General features: G+C 40.0%; 1 long non-coding RNA gene across 1 annotated transcript in view; it reads left to right on the top strand.

Annotated features, from left to right (window-relative positions):
• LOC306653062 overlaps positions 1–14766 on the top strand; it is an 81574-nt gene extending 66808 nt beyond the window's left edge. The window contains exons 2-3 of the long non-coding RNA XR_013761628.1: positions 13829–13916; positions 14618–14766. This is a non-coding gene — a long non-coding RNA (uncharacterized lncRNA). The remainder of the gene's footprint in view (positions 1–13828; positions 13917–14617) is intronic.
• Positions 14767–26322: the final 11556 nt, after the last annotated feature.

Genomic DNA, 26322 nt, shown 5'->3' with positions numbered 1-26322 from the left:
CAACTGTGAATGCTTCTTTATTAAGTAGTTGCATGGACTAAGTGAGATAAATTGTAACAGCATCTGGCTACAAGGAATCAAAATGTTAGCTGCTATTAGTATTTCTATACCATTAAAGACCTTTGCATAATTGAATTTGCATGCAGTTGTTCTAATAATGGTTGATCTGCTTTGGCCCCTGTTGCATTGATAGGAGGAAAAAAGCAAGACACCCTAGGACTTTTGGGGTGTTGGAGACATAAAAGGAGGTTAGGGCAGGGATCACAGCTCTGGTGCAGATTTAACTGTGTGATCTTGGTAAGACACTTTGTGTCTCAGCATCCTCATTTTTAAATGGGGATGATAACACCCATTGACCCCTGTAGGAGCAGAAAGGGGGATAGTCTTCTTCACCCATCATAAGGTTCCATACCAACAGTTCTATAACAAACACAGGTTAATAAGTATTATGATTTAGGTGTGAGGTGTCCCCCAAAATCTCCTATGTGAGACAATACAAGAGAGTTTAGAGATGAAATGATTGGATTATGATAACATTAACCTAATCAGTGCATGAAGTCCCTCGAATGGATTGACTGGGTGGTAACCATAGGCAGGTGGGGTATGACTGGAGGAGCTGGGTCACTTGGGGCAATCCTTTAAGGTTTATAATTTGCCCCTGGTGAGCAGAGAGCTCTCCCTCTGCTTCTTTGCTGCCATGTTCTGAGCTGCTTTCCTCTGCCACATCTTCTGCCTTGAGGTTCTGCCTCACCTTGGATTCAGAGCAATGGACTTGGCCATCTATGGACTGAGACCTCTCAAAACTGTGAGCACCAAATAAAGTTGTCCTCCTCTGTATTATTCTTGTCAGGTCTTATGGGCTACAGTGGCAGAAAAGGTGACTAAAACAATAAGTGAAAAACATAACAAATTTATTTAATCAAAGCTTTATGTAACATGAGAGTTTTCAGCAATGAAGATCCAAAAACCCAGGGAAAACAGTCTATTCGTATGCTTAGGTTCAATGAAGGATGTATAACCATGTGGACATTTTATTGGACAAAATGGTATGACTTAAAGATAATAGAGGGGAAAACCCAGAAAGACGTATCTATTCTGATTCTTCTGGGGTTCCTTGTGTGGCATCATTTCTCCCAGGTATGGGACAGGTCACTTGTCACATGAGGGTTTTCAAGAGAGAAGGAAAAAGGTTGGAGTCGTCTTCCTAGTTATTATGGCTTGCTTTGGGAAGAAGAATCTTAGTTTCTATGTCTGGCTTGTGGAAGAGTGATTCTGATTTTCTGAATCATTTGGGAGGTAGAAAGAGGGGCAGGAGACAGGAGAATGGGGGGCAGTCAGAAAGCCCCTCCTCTCAGCCCTTCCAGTCTCCTCTCCTTCATTCAAAGTTCACATCTGGGCACTCTACTTAGTAGTGTTTTGTCCTGAGTTCTGACACCCAGTAGGTGGTTATGAGAATTTAGTGAGTTAACAAATGTAGATTGGTGCCTGGAACATTAGGAATGTGCAATTCATGTTTATTATTATGGCTTTGCAAAGTTCTTATGCCTTTCATATTTTAGAGTTCCTACCCACTGCTTATTTTCTGGACAAGTCAATTCTAGGGTACTGAGGTATTATACAAGCTAGATCTTTAAGCAACTCACACTTTGAGATAGAGCGAAGGAGAAAAGAAGATCAAATGAAGGTAACTTTCCACCTAAATATAGATAATTTTATATCTGAGTATGTTATCATTGTGATGTTATTAGAACAATGATTGTCGGACAGTTATCTATTGAATCTGAATCTAAATGAGAATGTAGAAGAAGATAAGACTATATGCAACCTTCTATTTTTAAAAAAAATCTTTTTATATTCCCCTAATTTTCTATAAGGAGCATATATTCATTTTATAGTTAGTAAAGTTATTTTTAAAATAAAAGAAATAAAGTCAAACCCTTTCCATCCTCTCCAGCTCCACAACCTCTTTGATGTATTCAGCTCCTGCCAGGTAGCTGGCTTGTTTCTTCTTCGCTTCAACAGGGAATCATGTATTTGAAGTTATTACAAATGCTACTAAATTATTTAGGCGAGAACGTGACTTCCTTTCATACATTTAGAATTATATATTGCTTCAGCGAGAGCCCCGGTTATCGTGTGTGATTTTGACAATAAATTCTACAGTATTTAAAATGTGTTTCCCAAATCAAGGTCATATTTTCATCCTCGCTCATAGGCATCTTCTGTCCAGGAAATCCAAAGATGATCATGGGAAAGTGTGTTAGGCAGACTACAGAGGTCAATACCAGAAGCCCCAGAACTCATGCATATGCTATATTACATGGCAACAGAGATTTTGCCAATGTGGATCACTGACTTTGAGAGGAAATTATCCTGGAATATCCAGATTGGTCCAATCTAATGGCATGAGTCCTTAAAAGCAGAGAATATTCTCTGTTTCTGCAAAGAAGCAGAGGAAGAGCAGTTGGGAAGGATACTACCATGGCTGATACTGAGAATGGAGGAAGGGAGCCATAAACCAAAGGAAAGCAGGTGGTCTCTAAAAGAGGGAAAAGCAAAGGAAATGGAGTCTCTCCCAATCCCCAGAAAGGAGTGGAATCTTGCTGACACTTTAGCTTCCAACCTCTGACCAACCGAACTGCCAGCCTTGTTTAAACTGCTAAATTCATGGTAATTTTTGACAGCAGCAATAGAAAACGAATACAGTAAGTGAACACTGTGAAAGTCTTACCTTACACTAATGTAATTTCTCAATGAGATGAAACTTGAGGAACTGGTGTTGGCAGTTATATCTAAAGCCCATTTGTTCATTATTCAGACAGAACGTTGGAAACAGAGACAGAGATCTGAAAGTTTTTTGACTGTGTTACAATAAAGAAGTGGAAAAACAACCCTTATCAGTGAGTCATGGGCATGATGACCCAGAGGAACCAACACAAACATGAGCAAAGGGACCCATGAAAGATCAACCTTTGCCCTCCACTTTAAGCAGAAGACAGTGATTTGCCAGTGATGAAGTGGCAATTCAACTTGAAGTCCTGAATAAAAGTGTTTCCAATCTGATTCTCACCTGTCCACACAGTGGGAATCACAGCTGTTAAAGCATAGGCTTATCTATCTACCTGTGAAACAAAGCATCTTTAGTCACACTCTCAATTTTGTCAACTTTATTATTAGAAAGACACAGATTTGATCATGTATTTTGCAGGCTAATAGTGCTGATGATGTTTCTTTATGAGAAGGAATTACATAATGACATTACTCAGAAGCTGTGAGTTTGTAGCAATGTGATCATAAAAAAGGAAAGAAAAGGGGTAAATGAAAAAGGAGTGGGCCTGGGGTGAAAAATGGAACCACAACCAGAATTCTAGAGATGTTATTTAGCTAGAAGGCAACATTAGATAGACAACTGAAATCATGGGCTTCCAGTCTTCTATGGATAACTGGCAGAGAGCAGGCTACTGTTTGCAGAATCATCCCACACCATGTGTTTAACTGTGGTTGAGAGCTCGGCGATTGAGATTTAGGAATCTGCGGAAGAAAGATTCCTTTCTAATTATCATAAAAATAGTACACTTATATACATATCAAAATTCAAATAGTCCAGGGGTGTAATGGTTTCTCTGCTGCCTATTATCTACCTCACCCATTGACGCTTCCAAGTTCAAAGATAACCCGTTCTGACTGTTCTGTGTCTTTTTCATTTGGTCATCAACTGCACAATGCCAAAAATAGATATTGACCATTATTATATGGCTTTAAAAAAAAAAAAAAAAAACTCTTTTAGTTATAGGTGAACACAATACCTTTATTTTATTTATTTAGATGTGGTGCTGAGGATCAAACCCAGTGCCTCACACGTGCTAGGCGAGCGCTCTGCCGCTGAGCCACAATCCCAGATCCTATGTGCCTATTTTTGATGGAGGATTTAAGTTCACTAAGAGTAATTTTAACCCAACCCCATTTTAATTTTGATTTTTGTTTTTATTTTCAGATATTCTGGTAATCTTCATAATTTCAAAAGTTGCAGTTGAATGTCTGTGTCTAGATTTGTTGCATTTAGTCAGTATTTTAAAACAGGTAGTATCAGGAGACTAGTGTCCTTACAGTGCCTTTTGTTCTCCACCCCCTCTGCCTGCTCTTTTTGTTCTTTACTTGGTTTTTTACAAGTACATCCTCACCTTTCAAAAATCACCTTTATAGAAAAGATTAATGGTAGGGAAATTTCAAGTAGGTATATGTATGGAATTTTGTATTCCACTTTTATGCTCAATCAGAATGTTTCTGCATACAGAATATTAGATTCAAAATAATTTTCTTTCTGAACTTTGGAGGTCAAGGTCCTTCTTTCTCTAAATTCTAGGGTCATTGATAAGAACCTAATTCTCTTTCTTTTGTAAGTAAAGTGGGCTTTATTTTTTCAAATATTTGAAACTCTTTTTTCTTGATGTTTTGGAGTTCTGTGAATCTTTTTTCTTCCACTATGTTTAGTACAATCTGATATTTTTAGCCTGAAGACTGATCTTTTGGAAAAAAAGATTTATTGTTTCTTTGATAATTTCTTCCCTTGATTTTTATCATCCCTTTCTTCAGGGATTCCTATTAGAACACTATTGACTATTCTGGTTGATTTCTTTCTTTCTTCCTTTTTTTTCTTTTACAATTTTTATTGTTGATTTTCAACTACCTTTCATTTCAAGTTTGTTCCCTCCCTCTGATCCCCCTGAATTATCTTGAAATCCCTTTCTACTACTCTCTTTTTTCATCACTGTAATGATATACCTAAGGCAGACTAATTTATAAAGAGGAAAGGTTTATTTTGGCTAATCATTCTGGAAGGACAAGGTGTAGGCCTTCTGTCATGATGGGTCTCTTCTGGTGATAGTACAGAGCTTTACCAGGCAACAAACAGGGAGAGTGCATGTGTCTGTATGTTTGTCCGGTCTTTCACCCTCTTCTTGTAATGCCACCAGGACTCATTGATAGCGTCACCCTAATGACCTCATCCAAACCTAATTACTTTCCAAAGGCTCCCACCTCTAATCACCAAGTCAGATTTAATTTTCAACTTCTTAATACCTCACTGTGGGGACTAAATTCAGCACCTGAATCATCTAGGAGGGAGGCCATATCCAAACCATAGCACCCCTGGAGTTAATTTTTTCTATTGTTTCCTTTTCTTCCCTTTAACTCTTAATTTTCCTCCAGCTTCTGGTGATCTTTTTTTTTTTTAAATTAATATTTTAAATGAAGAAATATGTCAATTAATACAGGGAGCTGGTGTGAATTTCTTTTTCACAGATGTCTTTTACCAAGCAATTGCTCTCCTGAATATGAGAACCCACTGCTAGCTGGGTGTTAGTAGACCCAATGTGTGCCCAGTGATAGCCTTCACTTCCAACTACATGGCTAAAGGAGGTCAGGTGGGTGAGTCCCAGTGTCCAGGAGAGAAGCGCCCTACTCTGAACCACAGGAGATGCCTAAGTTCCATCTATGCAGAGAGCTCAGTTCGCTTAGAGCTCAGTGATCCAACATCAGATGGCAAGACCTCTGCAGGAGCAGGGATGAGGTTAACCAAAACCATGGGCTCTTCCTTGCCCAGGTCTTGAACAGTCAGCCCTATCCCCAGCTTCTTTCTCTCTTGTACTTTCATAATTGACTTAGAACTGGGAGGTCTCAGATATCCTCCCTGAAGCACAGTCCTCACACCCACTTCAGCCCTCAGCTCTCACCAACCTCTTTCTGCCTTTCTCCACTCTGGATTATCCATCAGTTGGTTTCCAATCATTTTTTGATCGTCACCTCCCAAATTACCTATGTAGAGGCATGAATTTCTTACTTTATGCCTCTAATTCTTTTTATGGGCTGAATCATGTCATATGTAAGTGTATATACACACACACGTATATAAGATTGATTTACCCAGAGAGGAATAATGCTACAATGACCATCTGTAGGCTAGAGATCTGGAGCAGCCAAGGAACTGGAAGGCTTAGTACAAGAGGGACAAATGATTTAACGCCAATCTAAGGTTAAAGGCCCAGAAGTTCCCTGGAGAATTACCAGTGCAAGTTCACATTCACAGGTTGAAGACTGTGGAGTCTAATGTTGGTAGGCAAAGGCAACAGAAAACACCTGCTCAGGAAGAGTAGAGAGTGCTGCACGTGCGAGCTCGCTCCTCGGGTGTCTCTCAAGCCCGTCAAGATGACAGTGAAGATTAACGGGACCTTTTAAAAAGAGGCAATTAAAATGAAACAAAGTCATTAGGGTGGCCCTCATCTGATATGACTGGTATTGTAGAAGAAGAGAAGAGTAGCTCATAGACAAGTACAAAACAAAGACTATGTGCAGACCCAGGGAAAAGATGGCATATATGAGCCAAGGAGAGAGGCTCTCAGAAGAAGCCAACCCTGCTGGTACCTTGATATTAGACTCCTAGCTTCTAAAATCATATGGAAATAAGCTTCTGTTTTTTAAGCTCCCCACTCTGTGGCACTCTGTTGTGGCAGCCCTAGCAAATTGATACACTCTCCGTTCTTGGGACTTTTATGAATGGAGTTCTTCTTCTACCTCTTTGCTATGATTCCATGTGATTTGGGGAAAGGAAGTTAAATGCACATTTCTGTCTTGAACCAGAGGCCCCGAGCTACTTTTGAGCTGACTTTCCTTATCCTAGTTCATTTGGGCTATCATAAAAGAATATTACAAATAGGTGACTTTTAAAAACAGAAAACTTGTTTCTTGCAGTTCTGGAGGATGAATAGTTCAAAATCAAGGTGCTAGCAAATCAGAGGTGTAGGACCCATTTCCTGGTTCATAGATGGTCAACTTTTTTTGAGGCCTTACATGGCAGAAGGGGCAAGAGAGCTCTCTCAGGTCTCTTGTATAAGGGCGCTAGTTCCATTTGTGAGGATTCTCCCCATACAATTAATCACCCGCTGAAGGCCTCACCTTTAAATACCATCATGTGGGAGGTTGGTTTTCAACGTAAATTTGGGGGCACACATACATTCATTCTATGGCAATACCTGTGATAGTGTAAGGTAGATAAAGAGGTGTGGGGTTGGTTTCATTCTCCTGGATAACTCTCATTTCTTGAGTCTTTACTATGTGCCAAGGTCTTGTGCTAAGATCTTTACAAGTATCGTTTTATTTAATCATCCAAGCATGCTAGAGGGAAGGTACTGTTATTACACTTTTCACATTAGAACATCGAGCCACAGAGAGAGGCGAGTCTGGCTGACCAGTTGGCTGGGCACTTAAAAGTGACTGAGAAAATTCATCCCACATGCGATTTTCCTGATCAGATTTTTGTAACTTTAGTTTTCAAAATCTTCTTTGTATTTCATGTTTAACAAAGAGTTACTTAAAGGAAGAAACTATCTAGCTGAAAACTTGAGGCAGCCTGACATTGACATCAAGCCTACTGCTAAATTAATTGCTAATCTCTTATTTTCTTTAACATTTGGCTAGCCTCACTTGGAACATAAATTGGACAGATTTTCACACTGTTGCTTTTGATTGACAGTACTGGCTTAAGGTGGATATAAATGGAGGGAATTAGGAAATTCTCTCTTATCTTTCCTTCACTTCAAGAAAACCCATGTATGAGCACAGCACAGTCCCTACCTTCCAGACAGATTGAAAGTGCACAAATAACTCTGAGAGGAGGGAGACATCATTTAGTTTCTTTTTAGAGTTTGCTTCATGGTCCTAAAACTAGAAAAATAATTAAAACTTTGCTTTGGTCTCATAGTTCTTTGACCTTCAGCTCCACTGATTTTTGTTTCCATTTCTTTTTAATTTCACAATCCCTTGGACACAATCTATCTCCAAAAACAGTTCACGTTGGAGGTTTTAAAAACCAATCAGAGCTGGGTTTGTAGCTCAGTGGCAGAGTGCTTGTCTAACACCTGTGAGGCACTGGGTTTGATCCTTAGCACCACACAAAAATGATAAATAAATAAAACAAAAGATACATATATATATATTTTTAAATCAGAACTCTTGCATTCTCTTATTGCACTGAATCTTTTGATTCATGAAATCTTCTGGCTTTGTGAGGTATTGCCTCTCTGTCTTAAGTTAGTGTGTGTGTGTGTGTGTGTGTGTGTGTGTGTGTGTGTGTGTGTGTGTGAGAGAGAGAGAGAGAGAGAGAGACTTACTTTAATCCTAAATTCAGTCTGATTCATTTATGTAGTTCCCATAATTCTCTTATGTGCGTCCTCAGTCCTTCCCATCCTAATGATTCTACCACTCCATGTGTCCACAGCTCATGCCAATTTTGTGGTATCCCTTTTGCATGCCCATCAATTTGTTCTTTTTTCAAAAGCTATTTATTGAGATCTAGGCTCTACTAATCAGCAGAGGTACAATGAACAAGATTGGTACAGTTTCCACTCTCAGGGAGTTTCTGTTCTGGTAATGGAGATGGACAATGCATGGACCAACCTGGCTGTTGAGAGCCCCTGGTAAAAAGCACAGCCCAGCAGTGCAGGTGGGGGCTGCTGTGCATCCGGGGTTTTCAGTTCGGCAAGGACCTCAGCAGTGCTCTTCGACTTAGATTGCCTTTTGTCTGCATTGTCTCCTGGTGCTTTTAGCAAGTCTTCTCTACTCCTCAGGCCCCCATCTTGCCCCATCACATTCACTATCACCAGATGGTCTTCCTTCATACCGCTCTGATAAAAAGAGATTATCAGTCACCAACTTGGTGTTAGTCAGCTCCCCATTTCTATAACAGAATATTTGAGATAAACATAAGAAGAGGCTCTCATATTTTGGCTCTCAGTTTTGGAAGTTTCAGTTCATGGTCACTTGGACACATTGTTTTTAGGGCCTTTGGTGAGGCAATAGCATGTCATGGTGGGAGCTCATGGCAGAGGAAGCTGCTCGCCTCATGGTGACCAGGAAGCAAAGAGAGGGTGGAAGGGCCTGGGGTCCCAATATTCCCTCCAAGGACATGCCCCCAATTACCTAGCTTCCTCCACGAGGCCCCCATTTTAAAGATTCCACACCTCCCAACTGTGCTAGGAGCTGGTGACCTAGCCTTTAATACAGGAGCCTTTGGGGGAAATTTATTCAAACCATAGCAGACTTGATTTAAAATCTCCTCCCTCCAGAGGCAATCATTTGAATCACCACTTGCCATTCACAGCTTATTTTGTCCTTCTTGTTCAGGCCAACCTCTCCTTTTAGCTAATCTCATCTATTCAGGTCACAAGTCCTTTCTTGATCTTTTTTCTCTTAGGTACATTATCCTCACTTATCCTTATTAGTTTCTTCTTACCAGCCTAGAAACATACTCCATTTCTCATGTTCCTCCTTTCATTTGAAGGCCATATGCTACAAGGCACACACCTGACCCTTATCTACTCGAGTCCTCACAACAGCCCTGAAGGTAGCTGTTACCACCATGTTTAACAAAACTGGAACCAGGAAGAGAGAGCACTTGTACCTTTCCCAAGATCACATGGCTTTTTAAGTGGTAGAATCAGGGTTCAAAGTGAGGTGTGTTTGATTTGAAACCTGAATTCTTGATCTTGTTTTCTAAAAGAAACTTCTTCTTGGCCCTTTCTAGTTGATAATCTGATTTCTCTTTTTTTCACGGAGGTGAAGTTTCTCAAGAAATGTGTCTCCATTCCTTACCCTCTTTAATCAGGCTTTTGCCCCACTGTTCTGTGGTGCAAAGGTCACCATCAACCTCTCAATTCCTAAACCCAGGGGACACTTTAAATGTCAGTTGTATGTGAACTTTATCCAACCCAAGCCATTGCTGTTCACTTGGATTTCCTGCCTGTCTCAGATTCTATAATATTATTCTAACTTGGTTCTCTTCTTATCTTATAACCATGTGGTATTGGTCAGGTCAAAGAAATAAAGCCAATAGAACACATGTAATTATAAGAGGAGGTTTGTTAGATTGACTTACATGCTCAGAGGTGGAATACTCCCACAATTGCTGTCACAAGCTGGAGAGCTGGGGAAAGCAAGTGTGGCTGCTCAGTCCAAGAAGCTGGAAGCCTCAGAATGAGAGAGAGGACAATGATGCATTCCCAGTCCCCCGTCAAAGTCCAAAAACCCCCTGGAGAGATGCTGGTGTAGCTCTGCATTCAAAGCTTGAAGAACCTGCCTGTTCTTCTGATGTCCATGGGTGACAGCAACAGAAAAGCACACCCACCCAGAAAGGGTGGAGCATGCAGGAGAGCAAACCTCCTATTTCTTCCATGTTTTCATTCCATCTGTGTCCCATTCTATAGATGGTGTCACCCACCTTCAGAGTGGGTCTTCCCAACTTGGTTCCTTGACCCAATCTGTTGGAGAAACCACCTCTCGGTCACACCTGGAAATATGCTTTACCAACTCTCTAAGCATCTCTCTCTGTCAAGTTGACAACCAGAATTAACCCTCACTGATGCCTCCTCAGTCTTCTCTTTCTCATCGAAGCTTTCTCTTAGGTTTTTTTTTTTTTTTCTTGATGTCTTTTCTCATTTTGACCCTTTGCTTTTGGATATTCAAGACTTTCCCTGAATGCTGTGTGTGTGTGTGTGTGTGTGTGTGTGTGTGTGTATGTTATTGGGGATCAAACCTAGGAGAGCTACATCCTTTTTAAACTGGTTCTAATTAGATATACATGACAGTAGAATGCATTCTGACACATCATACACAAATGGAGTATAATTTCTCATTCTTCGGGTTGTACATGATGTAGAATCACACTGGTCATGTAGTCATACATGTACCTGGAGCAGTAGTGTCAGATTCCTTCCAGTCCATTTTGTTTTTTATTTGAGACAGGGTCTCACTAAGTCCAGGCTGGCCTTGAACTTCCAGGTTGGCTCAACCTTCCAAGTAGCTGGAAGTACAAGAGTGTGCCACCATTTCTGGCTCCCTGAATGGTTCTTATTCTCAATTTTTTTTTCACTCCCGAAACTGTGGCTCTGGTACCATTTAAAATTAAAGACCAAAAATCCACTAAAATGAGTGTCATTGAATCTTTGCTGACTTCATCAAGTGTATTTGATACCATGATGGAACAGGAGCCTCCTAGGGCAGAGTGAGGAGTAGAAAGCAGCAAGAGAAATAGGACTTCATAATAAGGAAGGAGGGAGATGATGCAGATGCAGATACACTTGCTGATGGGACAAGGTCACACCAGGAGAAATTATGAGTAGGGAATATTGCTGCAGCTGTCTTTGGAAAATGGAGGCTCGCACAGGGATTAAGGAGGGATGTGACATTGGGGACCAAAATGCACACCGACCCTAGGTACTTAGTATATGAAAGAATAAAGAGCCTCCATCCATGAGATCTGTGTGGGAGTAAGTATCCTCAGAGAGAACAGGCATTCAAGGAAATGGAGGAAGCCCACCACAGCAGATGGAGGTGGAAGCTGATAATAGAGTGGGGATTCTGGGAGTTCATGGAGGGGTTAGGTTATTAATTTGGAGACAAGGAAGAACAGAGTATTATGGCGACAGTGGTGCCTGCAGAATAGATTCAAGGAGCAGGAGGCTGACACTTTGGGAATTTACTGATAAACACAGGGACAATCTTGTTCTGACAGTCTTCTCTTGGAAATGGGTTTTGGACCCAAAGGATGGGTTTCTTGCCTCCATGAGCTTGGGGTAGTTTCTACCTTGTCTCAGAGTTTTTAAGGTATGAGGGTCAGAGAATACAGGACCCTGTGGTCCTATGTGTTTTGAAGCCTCATCCCACTTTTGTTGTATCCTGGAGAGTGAAGCCTCTCCCAATGGAGGAAAGTGTTTTGAGGTGAGGTGTCTCACTCATCTTGGCATCCAGCATCTAGCACAGGGTTCCGTGTCTCCAAGTCCTTAAAGATAGTTGAGTAACTTAAAACATTAGCGATAGAACATGGATTCAAGCCCCAGGCTTCTAAAGCCAAAGCCCCTAGTTACAGCATGCACCTTTCCATCCTCCTGGTGCCTAGAACCAGAGAGTTAAGTACACATTCTCTCTTAGATTATGTGTGACCAGCACAAATGTTGATAAAACCTGACTGTGTATCAACATAAACATTCAAATCAGATATTTCAGGCCAAATTACATCAAGCAGATATAATTACTAGAAGTCTACTCTATCGCATGCTGCCTAAGGCATATGGCTTCCCTTCAAACATAAAAAAAAAAAAAAAAATCACAAACCTTTAGGATGAATGCTGTACGAAGGGATCTGTGACAATGTCCTTGATTAACAGCTGCCACCAATTAAGCAGATAACTGTGGAAAAGATAACTATGAAAGCCAACCCACACACAGAAGACATGCCTGGCAGTTTAAGGCCATAGGAGCAGATAGGCATAGTCTAAAAATACATTTGTGAAATTTATTTAGGAGAAAAAAAAAAAAAAAAACACTGCCTTAGTATCTACTGTCACTCCCACACAACTTCCTATAGCACCAATAAAATCCTTTCACAAATATATTCAACTTCATATGCATCTGTCTAAAGTGCACCATTGCCAAATATTATGGAGTTCCCATTAATTCAAACTGGTCAGGCCCTGCTGTAAGGAAACACAAATGTGCTAAAACTGAGCATAAAGCCTCAAATGAGGGTGTGATTATTCACATTACCAAAAAGAATATGCCTCTGTGAAGATATGCAAAGTCTTTCTTCCTCACATAGCAAGTTCCCCTTGGATATTTAAGATATAACTTTATATATAGCCATAACATTTTTCAAGGAATACCTCAGTATGAAGCAAAATACACCTGCATATTATGAGAACCATATTTTTTTAATCAACATCCCCATACTAGTTAAATTTATTAGATTTCTTTAGATTTGTATATGCCTTTCAGGAAATATAGATTGACAACTGTTTAGAGTACCTCCCCATTCATCACGGTAGCATCTGATCTAAATGGAGTTCCATGTTGGAGGACATGATTTAACCTCGTAGATAAAATACTAGTCTGAGAATCAAAACAAGTATATCTGTTCACACCTCATTTAATAAGTGCTCAGTTATTTCTGGCGGCACACTCAGCTTCTCTGAGTTGAAGTCTCTCTTTTGGAGAAGGGGTAATAACTATTTGTCAGTTAGTCACCTCTCAGGGGTGTCAACCATGCATGCGCTCACAGCACAGGTTCTCATGGGTCACCACAGAGAGTACGCAGTAGGTTTGTTCCTTTTGGTTTCTGGAGTGACAAATTGGGATCTAGACAATTTGGGGACATGTCTCATAGTTCTGGAAGGTGTCAACAAAGAAGATGGTCTTTTAAGTTGCCTATCCAAGGAACAGAGAAATGGCTATAACATTCCAAAAGAACAATGTCATCAGAATAATATAGTTAGAACTCCTGCAAAATAGTATAACCACACTTAGGTTTCATCTGTGATATTAAACAGCATTCCTTCTTGCTCAAAGTTAATATTATATGAACTTTAAGACTGAAAGGGCAAGGTGACATATGATTTGTGATAAATATTATGATTTCTGGTTCTGCCTCAATATCCTGCAATGTTTCAGTTCCCGGTTCCCTGGCTACCATTGCAGATTTCAAATCCACCTTGAAAAAGTTGCTGAATCTGATTTACTCCAAGTCCACAATGTGTCCTTGTATGTAGCTGAATTGCCCTCTGTGAGAGGGAAGACCAGTAGCTTAACCACAGTTCCTTTTAATACTTCCCTTAACAAGGCTTAGTAGCCAAGAACCCCCATTCTGCTATTAGTTTAAAACTCTCAGAAAACTTCAGTAAAGTTAGCAATCAAAATAAAGAAGATAAAACCCATCAAACAGCAATAAATCATAATGCTATTCTAAGAGCTGTTTCTAACAAGAGGCTTTTTGTTCTTTGCCTAGGTCAATGCGTGGTGCTTTCTGAACTTTCCTGGATGAGGGGCCACACTTCAGCCAACAGGATAGTAAATAACACTGTAAGATGGACCCTGTGTTCCTCATCTTGGCAGAAGAGAGGGAGAGTCAAGAGAATATCTTACTGGTCAACCTGTGACTGGTCTTACCTGGTTTATTTGCTTTCTCAGAATCCTGGTAACAGGGTGAGGAAGGTCTGAGACCAAGCTTTCCCTTAGCTGAGTAAATGCATACCCAGGTTCCAAAGAATATTTGCTCCTTTCTCTACCTGAGATTCTAGTGACATGATCCAACTAGTGCAAAGAGAACGTTCTCTTGCTGACTTGTGTGTTCTGTCTGCCAGTCTGGGTCTCATGGGCTGGCCACATGCCTCAGTTGGCTGTTCTGCTTAGCATCAGACAGCATCCACCCTTGACATTTCCCTCATTCCTCTTCTGCCTTCTTAGCTTAGCCCTTTGGCTTTGTGACCAGTTCTTTTCTTGGGAAGTTTCTTTATCCTCCTCTTGACATTGTCTGGCATAGGTGGTCATTCTCTACTGAGAGGCTTGATGAGGCCAAAAGAAAGCTCAGGGATTAAGGTTGTGATTGAGCAGGAAAGAGTAGACCATGTCAAGGAAAACCAGATTTCTTGTTTGTAAAAACAAGTTCCTATCTAGTTTATATTCTATGTCTTATGCTTAAAGAGAATAGGACTGTGCTCAAATAATGAGTTTGCTAACAAAACTTTCCATTCTGTTACTTTTTTATTGGGTTTCCCAGGATCTAGGAAAAGAAGAGGAAAGAAAACTTTTATCAGCCCCAAATTGTAACTTACATTGTATGGCCCTTGACAAATTGATATATTCCTCCCTAAATATAATAGATGCCTCATAAGCTAAACTGAATTTCAAACTGCTTTCACAAATTCATCTCATATTGCACTCTGAAAAAAACAACAAATGAACAACAACAATAACAACTTGTGGAATCGGTAGGGTTGTTTGACTCTTCTATCTATTGCGTCTGTTTGACACAATCTGTCTATAAATTCAGATTATTTCTTCAAAATCGCTAGAAAGAAGCGATGTCAGAACAGGGACCCATGCTTTTTAACTCTGTCCAGTATTCTTTCCGATCTTTGTGACTGATCATTTACCCAGATGTATACTAGCAATGAGATTCCCTTGAGAGTCTGGCATGCAAGTCTGAGGTACCAGACGTTAGACTAGCTTTTTTCTCTCTTCAGTGCTCCCTGTTTCTTCAAAGTTTGACTCTCCAGGTGTTAGGTTGGCATGTTTGCTAAGCATTTAGTTTCCACCCTTGCATTCTGGTCCTTCCGCCTTTGTGATCAGGTCTTTACTTCTTCCTAAGGCAACTGTGATGCATCCAAACTTGTGCCCATTAGTGCCTTAAGCATGACTCAGGAGTTAATTTGATTAGAAGAGCCCATGGCTTTAAATTCTCCAACAGCTCCCTTTTGCTGTTAGAAGTGTCCCCAGGCACCTGCAGTGACATTCTTGTGGGAATAAGGAGGTCATGTTCAAGCCGTTTCCTTGAATTTCATCTTTAAATGATAATTTAAAAGTCTTTTAAAAAAACAATGTATCTTCTGAATCATTTAAGAGACTGTTATCACTGTCATAAAATTTCACTGTGTGTTACAGACATCTTTATGATCTCCTTGGTACTGGCTTATATGTATTTAAATGTCATGAATTGGTGAAAAATGAAAAGAAATGGACTTGATTTGTAATAATGAGTTTGACCTAAGAAAAGGCCAAATGATGTGACAGCAGGTTTTGAAGACAGTAGCTCCCACGTAGAAAGTCTAGGGAGAATTGAGTCTCTAGCTGTCACGCTGCAGACCAGGCGTGCCTAACGACATCGCAAACACAAGCTAGCGTGAGGACAGACCAGAGACTCTGCACTTTGTAACATTGCTCTCATGGAGTTTTTGTTTCAATAAAATATTTAACCAATAGCTTTTAATTTGAACTTTATTGATTTCACATATTTCTTATGAAATTGATAGTTCAGAGTTTCAATGTACTTGAAATCTTTAAATAAAAAGACATTAGACCAGTTTTCTATTTCCCATGGAAGTTCTCTTATTTTAAAAAAGTCATTCCTATCCCTCACTACTGGGTCCCGCTTTGTGGGAAAATGACACTTCCAACCCTACAGATTTTGGGGTTTTGGATGTACCACGTGTGCCGAATGAGGTGTGAGTGGAGGTGATACATGCCACTTTCAAGTGAAAGCTTTCAGAGACACTGCGTGTTCAGCCCGTTCCCTTTCTTCCTTCTGGCACAAGCCCAGTAATGCCCGGGAAAGGGATTTACTCCTTCAGCCTGGATCCTAGAATGAAGATCATGCAGAATCAAAGAACCCAGGGTTCTGCCAATCATGAAGGATACCTAACATGAGTGGGAAATGTGAGTGTGTGTGTGCTTGTGTAAATGTAAAAGATATGTATGTGTGCCTGGAGGTGTGGTATGTACATATATGTGTATGTACATATGTGTGCATTTAAATGTGTCTATAGGTGGTATGTCTGTCTATTTGTAACTCATGATTTAATGCTGGGAGTCCAGAATAGTTGTTTTTCTCAAGAACAGGGTTCATAACTCAATTAAGAAACTGGCCTGTAAAAAAAAACCTTCGTGCCATTTAGCTTCCTAAGTCATTTCTGAGATCTGTTGTATCTCTCTCTTTAGTGCGGCTACCCTTTGGGCTATTCCGCTGTAGTCTTCACTGTTCTTAATCATATCCTATTCATCCAAACCTTTCTACTTTTCCGGGTGAACTTGGAAAAAGTCACCACCGTCAGTCCCATCAGCATTGTGGTGACAGCTCAGGTGGGGAACACCTGCACAGGTGCCTGAGGAAAGCCTACTTCAGCTGCCAGGTCCATGGTCGGTGTGAGTGGCTCACAAGTGGTAACCATGGGCACTGGGAGTTTCTCCACCTTCCTCTTCTCCACACAGAGGTGTCAGCAAGTAATGAGGTCCCCAGACAAGTGCATCAGCTTCCAAACATGGAGAGTTTGACTGTACTCGATTTCACAAGCCCCTTATGAAATGTCTCGGGGTGAGCTGTGTCTTTGAGTTCTCACAAAGGGCATAAATAGGACGTTATGAGTTATCACATCTGAAGCATGCTGCTATGTTTCCAAATTATCTCCTTCTTGGATAGCTCAGGGACCAGGGTTAGGCCAATTAATCCTAGGAGTTAAGCAATTGTAATCTTAGAAATTCTATGCCCTCAAGGCCCTGGCAGCCACACACATCAAAAATTCACATTTAATTTATATCAAGTATGGAATTAATAAGAGTCCACAATAATGAATTGTCACGGCAAAAAAAAAATTGGAAAATAGAGATCATAAAATATTTATGTAATAAAAAATAATCTCCTTCACTAATATAACCCACACTTTTTTCTTGATAGAACCTGGTAATGAAAGCATTTAAATTACTGTATGAATATTATTATCCTCTACATGATATATGTAAAGACCTAAACATAATGAGCTTACTAAAAACACAATATCCTGAATAAATGATCTTTGAGAGAGAATAAAATGTGCTGCTGGATACTTCTCAATTTCTAATGACAAATTCAACGTCTATTCAATAAATTATCCCTCTTGGAACATGTCTGAAATTTTATAATGAATGCAGCTGGCAGAAAAATTGAAATGTAATTGAGTGACATCTTTTAATCATATCTGCAGGTTGGAGCTGGGAAATGTAAACGGGAAAAGTGGTTCCAGGATTTTTTTTCCCTGTCGCTTGTGTTAAATGGCTGTCTGTATTGTTTTAGCCACTGAACAAACCTATCAGGTTTAATATGAAGGCGAGCTGGTTGCATCTTGGAAGGATGAGTTGTAAATGACACATTTCAACTGTGAGTTTCCCATCTTTCTGCAGGCATAGTATGTCATTTCAATCTTTAAAAAAACCTGCTCTAGAGAAGCTATAATAAAATCGTCTCTGAGTAGAAGAAATTTGTTTAGGCAATGCAGGATTGTAAACCCCATTTAATGCAGGAGTTTAGAGAGGCTTCTTTGCATGTCTGTGTTTTAAGGTCTTCTACAGTCTTTTGAGACCTGACCTGGACTGAAACCTTAAAGGCTATTAACAGGGTTTCACATTCCTGAATGAGCACTCTGGTGACACTTTCAAACGCTCAATATGTTTAGATGAAAAACATCTTGCTTTGTTTGCATGATTTTCCTCTTGTCAGTTATTCCAATAGAGTTTTCTATGATAGGAATATGGAAATAGACATGTTATGATTCTTAAACTGTCATGTTCTGTGGTCTGAGTTTTTGTTGACTGCCTTTTCTCTCAGAAAATTACACTTATACTATCCTTCACAATTCCCTTGGAGTCTGTGCTACACAACTACATTATAACGAGATGCTTTTGATTCTTTGTTAATTAAATGCTCTTTTGAATGGTGAGAGACATATCTGCTGTGTATAAAACTCTTCTCTAAGGAGAAAGGAGGTTAATGACACCTCCAGATAGTAATAGGTAGTGTTACTATAAGATAATGAGCTAATTGCCACCGGCTAGACTTGGTATCTTTACACAATGAATATAAAATACCATTTATCTTTATATTCTAAAGGAGCGAAGCATATTGTGGTTCATATTTTACTTTCAGAAATAATTCAAGCATTTATAATTCTGTGAGCCAAGTGGTTTAAGTAGTTTAATTTGTGCCTAGTAACTCTATTTACTGTATAAAACTTGCTAAGAAATAGTATTCTACAAATATCTAAACCTATGCTTGTACCTGTAGACATTTACCTGATTGCTGGGACCAAAACTGCCACAACCTGCCAGAAGCTAGGTCTCTCAAGAGATCTCTGGGTAGAGAATAGATGGTTAGTTTTGAGTATCAACTTGATAAACTATGGTCCCCAGTTATTTAGTCAAACACTAATCTAAGAGCTGCTGTGAATATGTTTGTAGATCGTGGTTAGTATCTATAATCAGTTGACTTTAAGTAAAGAAGATTATCTTCACTAATGTGAGTGGACTCATCACATCAGTTGAAAGCCCTAAGAACGAAAACTAAAGTTTCCATGAGAAGAAATTCTTCTGCCTCAAATTACAACTCCACTCCTGCCTGAATTTTCAGCCTGCCCTACAAATATGGATTGGCAGCTCCCACAATCATGTGAGCCAATTCCTAAAAATAAAACTCTGTATGTATATGCAGTCATACATCGCATGAAGATATTTTGGTCAACAACAGACTACAATCTATGGTGGTTGTCTCTTGAAATTATAATGGAGCTGAAGAAATTACTATCACCTGGTGATGTCATAGAGCTATGAATTACGTATTTGAGGTGACGCTGGTGTAAACAAACCTACTGCACTGTAAGGAGTTTAAAAGTAGCACATTATGTACTGTACATAATACCTGATGATAGTAAATGAATATATTACTGCTTTATGCATGTATGATTCTATCCTTAAACCATTATTTTAGAGTGTACTATTTATTATTATTTTTTTTTACTGTAAAATAGTATGCCATGTTATGCTGCAGCAGCCTCATATGTCTGAGGTCACATAGAGAGACTGACCTACTCCATGTGGGTTTGTGTCAGTGCACTCTGTGATGTTCACGCAGAGAAGAAATCATTTAATCATACAGTTCTCCCTGTCGGCAAGTGATGTGAATACATAGATACACAATTGGTTTTGTTTCTGTGGAGAACCCAGACTGATACAGGTAGTAAGAGAGAGATTGAGACAGGTGACTTACAAATTCCAGAAGACTCTATTGGACCCTTGAGGCAAGTAGCTGTCATGACTCGGCCACACCCAGCTGCCAGAAGTAAGTTTTGATGAAGACTTAGATAAGAAAGCACCCCCTCACTGCCACATGTTCAGCAAGCCCTCTTACTTCAAATCATGTCTTCAAACACCTTGTCCCTCCCATGGGGTACAGGGAGCAAAATGTTGAGAAAGGGGTGGGGGAGCACCATGCTCTCAAACACCAACTGTACTACAATTCAGAGGTGCTCTAGTTCCATGTTCCCATCTATGCCATATGTATGGACCAGTGGCCATTTGGTATGGAGAAGCACCATTAAATATTAGGTGCTTTCACATTCTTGAAACCAGAGGTCCTAGTCAGAATCACAGTGTTCTCTCCAGTAGCTACCTTGACTTTTATTGCTATGCACCTAAATGTCTTGAGAAACTTGCCTAAATGTGTGGTCTTCGTTTCCGCATTTGCTGCTCATTCTGGTACTCACAGGGATATGGCCTTAACCACCAGTGTTTTCATTAGCCTAACCAATGGCCCTCTGTGGTTAAATCTGATATGTACTTGTCTGTCTTGTTTGATCCATCTACTTCTATTGGCCTGCCTCTTCTGCTGACAGCCTCTTCCTTTGTCTTCTGCAACCAATTCTCTCTTGGTTTGCATCTTGTTCCTCTAGCCGCATTCCTTCAGCCTCCTTCAGCTAAAGTGGTCTATTGTGGGTGGAAGAGTGTCCTCCAAAAGATGTGTTGAAGTCTTAACCCTGGTACCTGTGAATGTGACCTCACTTGAGAATGAGGCCTTAGCAGATGTTATCAAGTGAAGATGAGGCCATTAGGACAGACCCTGATGCAATATGCCTGGTGGCCTTAGAAGAAAAGGAAAATACCATGTGAAGACCCACATGAAGACAAGACAGACATGTGAAAACAGAGGCAGAGGTTGGAGTGATGCATCTTGAAGCCAGGGAATGCCATGGATTGCTGACAACTGCCAGAAGCTAGAGGAGGAATAGGCAAGGAAGGATCTCCCCTATAGATTTCTGAGGGAGCCCATGCCTTGATTCAGACTTGTTGCCTCTGAATGATGAGACAGTACATTTCTGTTGGTTTAATGGCACAAGGTGCTTGGTTATAGCAACCCTGGGAAATGAAGACAAGGTCCCAGGGATACCCTGCTAATCAACGTACTTTTGGTACTTTACATATTGGATATTCTTTACTTAAGCTAATAACATTTAGGCTGACGTGTGAGTAATTTCTCTTAGTGGAAACAGGGGATGCTTACTGCAAGCTGCCAGGCACTGGCTGTGGTTCTAACTCATACTGACTCATGATGGAGTCTGTGAGGTACAGCCATCCAGGTCTCTGGTAGTGGGGCCTCATACTGCCTGTCTGGACTGTTGTATCTATGGATGTCTGCCCCTTATTTGTTTATGCTTCCTGGGGATTTGACAATGACGAAAGGCCAATATGTTCTCAGGAAAGATTCTCATAGATACATTCTACTGTTCGAGGCTTCCAGCTCAGTCACTTCTGCAGCTGCGTTTCAATTTGTAATATATTTGCTAAGAAGCATGTCCTTGGGCGACTCTATCCCCAGTGGAATTGTCTGATGAAGTGGGCTCTGTTAACAACTCAGGAGGCTTCATATGCTTTGATTACTGCTCATGAAGTTTCCATTTCTTCAAGGAGCTTAATGAGGTTTTTCTGGGGGCAAACACCATAAATTTCCATTTTTTAGTAACTCAGCTGATAGGAGTACAAATTGTATATTTCTTTCACAGCCCATACAATAATGTACCTCATTTATTTCTCTTGTGAGGTAGTAGTTCAAATGTTATCCAGTCCATTGCATCTAAGAAATATTGAGAAAAGCACAATTAAAGATAAGTGCTAATTATCTTTTAAAGGTACATATTTGAAAACATATAATTTCTCAGGTGATGTTGAATATGCCTTGAGTAAGAATCAATTTTAATCTAAATGAATGATTTCGTAGCCTTAAAATATCTGCATTCATTTATTTTTATATGGACACAATCACAGAGAAGACAGGCTTTTTAGCCAATTCTAACTTCTTAAAATTATTCTTTTCCTCTTGCCACAAATCTTCCTTGATTTATTTATTAATTTTCAACTCTTTCATTTACAGTACTTTTACAACTTAAATGAGTCTAACCAAATTCATGGTTGACAGCCAAGTGTTTTAATAACTTTCCCCCCTAGTTTGATGGCAAATGCATCAACGTGTGCTTGACTGTCTGTCAGGTTGCTAACAGTGGCATCCGTTTCTCTGAGGAGGCTGGGAATATAAAAAAATGTGCAATCCGAAGCATTCTAAATGAAATGGCAAATTTAGCCGATGAAACGTGCAGAATACTAATGAGCAGTCTGCTGGGCCTGCTGTGCAGTTGTGCATGGTAGACTGAGAATAATGACCTTGCTCAAGACTTAAGCAGAGAGAGTCACTGCAGCTGGTAACAAATAGATGTCTCTGATTACACTGCAGCCACCTAACCTCTCCTGGGACCTCCATATTAGCTCTGCATAAGGAAACGCCTGCTTCAATTCAGGTCACGTATTTGCCTCCTTTTGGGGGGTGGGGCACAGAGAGGGAAATGCTGAGGCAACAGTCTTCAAAGCCCACAACCATCTAGCTTAAAAATGCCTTACTCTGTTAACTGAAATATTTTTGAAATTAATTTTTTAAAATTAAATAAAACACCCGTGTACTACTTTCCTATTGATTACAACTTTTTAAAAATAAGGGGAAAAAAAGATCTCTTAAGGAACATCTGCCTTCTACAACAAGTTATAAGGACTTCCTTAAACTGAAAGGAGGGGAAGAGTAACTGGGTGGGCACCTAACTTCCTAAAGGCTGTTGTGCCCTGTGTGGGTTCAATGCAGAAGCACAAAAGCTTTATTATTGACAGCGAGTGCACTTAGCTAAGCACGTTCCTGATTTTCATGCAGCAAAGCTCAGAAATCACTATTACTTGTGTGCCCATTTTATAGATGAGGAAACTGATGCAATAAGGTTCAATTTGCTGAGTCAAATAGCTAGGGAGGGCAGACCTAGGGTTTGCACTCAGGATTGTGTAACTCCAGGGCCTAAATCTGAACTGCTAAATTTTGTGGCCTTTCCAGTCTTTTGAATGCCTTATACTATTAGAATAAGGTTCATATTTTCTCCTGGAAATCCAATTCCCAGGAAAATGTACAAAAATTCTAATGATGTTAGCATGAGAGATCCACTATTGTGGCAAGTAAAGCTATAATCAAAAAATCAAAAGATGATTCGAAGTTTTAAAATTATTGTCTAAATTACGATCATTATTTTGGGTCCCCCTCCTCTGTGAGAGGACCCACTTTCTCCCTTGAGTGTGTCTCCCTTTTCCCTTTTCTATCTCTTTGAATAAACTCATGCCTGTTACTCTGAGTGACATGCCTGAAACCAGGGCGAAGTGGGGGTAGCCTTTGCATGCCTCATTTTTCGAAAGGTCCCAGCCCTCTAACGTTTGGTGTTTCCCCCTAGTTATCATCAGTTATCATTGGTTATCCTAATTTTTTTTCTGATTGTGTTCTCTGTTCAGTCTTTTCTGAACTCTATCCTCTACCTCAGATTCTTGGTGACCAGAGGAAAAATCTTGGGATAATTGACGGGTTTTTGCCTAGGATCCACTCTAATAAACAAAGACCAAAAGGTCTCTTGATTGGAACACAGAGGCCACAGCCCCTTAGGGACCAACAGAACATGTGGGACTTCACTCAAGGACACTAATTCACATCTAAATGTTTTACAGAAGTACTGCTTTTAATAGAACAACTGAGTTAATTTGGGATAGTAAGTCATCACCTCTAGGACAGATAGGACATAATGCTAACTCCAAGTTCAAATGCTGACCCCAATTAAATGAATGGGGTGAAGGTAAAATTATAGACATTAGAGTTAAGACCCATTACTCTCACTTCAAGACTGATGAAACTGTCCTGCTGAATATGGAATACCAAAACATGGAAACCATAGTCAAGGAAGTAAAAGGGATAGGGACAAAGCAGCCACTGTTCTGGTCCTTTCCCTCTAAGGTAAGCCAGGACCCAGAGAATGACAGGACCAATCTAAGGGCCCTATGTACAGCAAAAGGCAGGGATCCGGTCACCCACCAGTCTCCAACATGGACCTCTGGTCTGTCCTGATGCTCCATACCCCTAGTCTTCTATGCCCACATGATAGTGAATAAGGACTTTGGGTCCCTTCCCCCCAACTTTGTCCTTTCTTAGCAGGAAGCAGCCAGATCTAGTTGACACACAGTATCATAAAAGAATTTAGGGACCCCAGTTCATGAGGAGGGTAACGTTAGGAGCTGGTCAGCTATGAAAGGATGAGCTGAAAAAAGAAGACGAAGCGTGACTGAAAGTCACAGGGAGCCTCATCTGACAGATGTGCCCCTGAAAATGGGGCTTGGAACCTCCCCAGCCATAGTTACATCCCCCTAAGAAAAAATGCTGTTTCAAGCCATGTCATATCTTACCAGGTGGACCAGACCCTCTCTATCACCTAAACTATGTAACAACCCCCATTACCCTCACAGCCAGACTTCAAGGCCTTCACAAAGAAAGCCTGCACCTACAAATGATAGTGAACCAGTTAAGGGGACAGGAAATTGAGACAAAAACAGGGGGACTCAATTTCTTCAAAATCTCCTACTCGGTGAACACTCCACCATCCTCTCTTGGAGGTGCTTCATGTAGTTCCTATGCTGTCAATCAAAAGTTAAGAGGTGAACTCTGGAAGCTTCCTTGCAACTCCCAATAAATCTGGAGGGCAGGAGGGACACACACCATCCCTTTCCACTCAGAGGGAACTTATTTTCTCTTCCTGAAAATGTCCCCTTTTCCCTCTTTCTAACCCTTCTAATAAACTTAATGTCTGTTACTCTGTAAAAAAGAGTTATTTTGGAATATTGTACTTAAAAGCATTTCCTTGGATACCGTCCTGCAGCTGGTTAGGATGTATAAGAATATGAGAGACCTGGTAACCACCAAGACAAGAAGAAATTGCTAGATGAACAAACAAACAAATCATTTTGTGTGAGCTTTGGCAGCCAGCTTCCAGGGTTGTACCCAGTGCTCCGAGCCACTTAATGTTTATGCCTTTGTGTGCTTTCCTGTCATACCGTATTGGGATTGTATGTGACAGAAGTGAAGATATGCCACTTTTAAGGGCAAGTTACAAAAGACAATATGGTTTCCTTTTTCTTCATCAGGACAAAAATTACTAACAGCTTAAAGAAAGTTTAAAAATGACTATGACTTCATCAAAATTTAAAAATTCTGCATTTCAAAAGATACATTGGTAAAAGAAAAAAATAAGCTGCAGACTGAATATTAGAAAGTATTCCTAGTCTATTTGACAAAGATCTTCTATCCAGAATACATAAGAAATTCCTATAGTTCAATAATAAAAAGATAATCTCCCACCCAAAGTCAAAAGACTTAGACACCTAAGGAAAGAAGATATATGTTGGATAATAAGCAAAAGAAAATGAGCTTAACAACACAATTGGTGTATATAAGGAAATATCAGTTAAACACACTACCAGATACTATTTTATCCCACTTTAAATGCTAAAATTAAAAAGACTGGTTAAAATATCAGGTGTTTTAGTCAGTTTTTTCACTGCTGTGACTAAAAGACACGACCAGAACAACTGTAGAGGAGGAAGAGTTTATTTGGGGGCTCTCAGTTTCAGAGGTCTCAGTCTTTAGGCAGCAGGCTCCATTCCTCAGGGCTCAAGTGAGGCTGAACATCATGGCAGAAGAGTGTGGTAGAGAGAAGCAGCTTATGACAATCAAGCAGCAGAGAGAGCGAGAGTGCACTCTCCAGTTGCCAGATACAATTATGAACTCCAAAGAAACGCCCTTAATGACCCACCTCCAGCCACACCCTACCTGCCCTAAGTTACCACTAAGTTACTCCCATCAGGTGATTAACTTACTGATTGGGTTAAAGTTCTCATAACCCAGTCATTTCTCCTCTAAACCTTCTTGCATTGTCTCACACATGAGCTTTTGTGGGACACTTCACATCCAAATCATATCAGGTATCTAAGATGTAGAGAAACTAGAAGTCATACCTTCTGGTGGGAGTGTAAAATGGTCTGACCGCTTTGCAAAGCTGCTTGATTGTTTCTTACAAGTTAAATTTTTTATTTAAAATAACTAAATAAATAAAAATTACACTTATTTTATCTTTCACTTTTTTTTTCTTTCTCCGCTCTGAGGGACCAGGGATTCAAACTAGAGTCCTTGCGCATGCTAGGCAAGCACTCTCCAATACGAGCTATTTTTTCAGCTCCAAAAATTACACTTATTTTATGACTCATCAGTTCCACTTCTTGGCTTGTACTCAAGAGAAACAACACATGTCCACCAAAATACTTGTGCAAGAAGATTCCTAGCAGATTTATTCAAAATATGCTCTACCTGGAAACAATACATCAACTCAGGATGTATTAACCAATTGAGGTATATGCCTACAATTGAATACTTTGGAAAACTATACATTAATAAAAAGGAATCAAATACTGTTATATGTAAGAAGATCAGTGAGTCTCCTGAAACATTGTGTTAACTGGAAGAAGCTAGGTATAATTGAGTACTTAATCTGTTGATAAAAATCAGATCAGGGCTGCCTGGGGATGACT

The sequence above is a fragment of the Sciurus vulgaris genome (assembly GCF_902686455.1).
Source record: "Sciurus vulgaris genome assembly, chromosome: 2".
Classification (NCBI taxonomy): Eukaryota; Metazoa; Chordata; class Mammalia; order Rodentia; family Sciuridae; genus Sciurus; species Sciurus vulgaris.
Note: the sequence above shows the minus strand (reverse complement) of the source record. Positions and strands in the feature narration are given on the sequence as shown.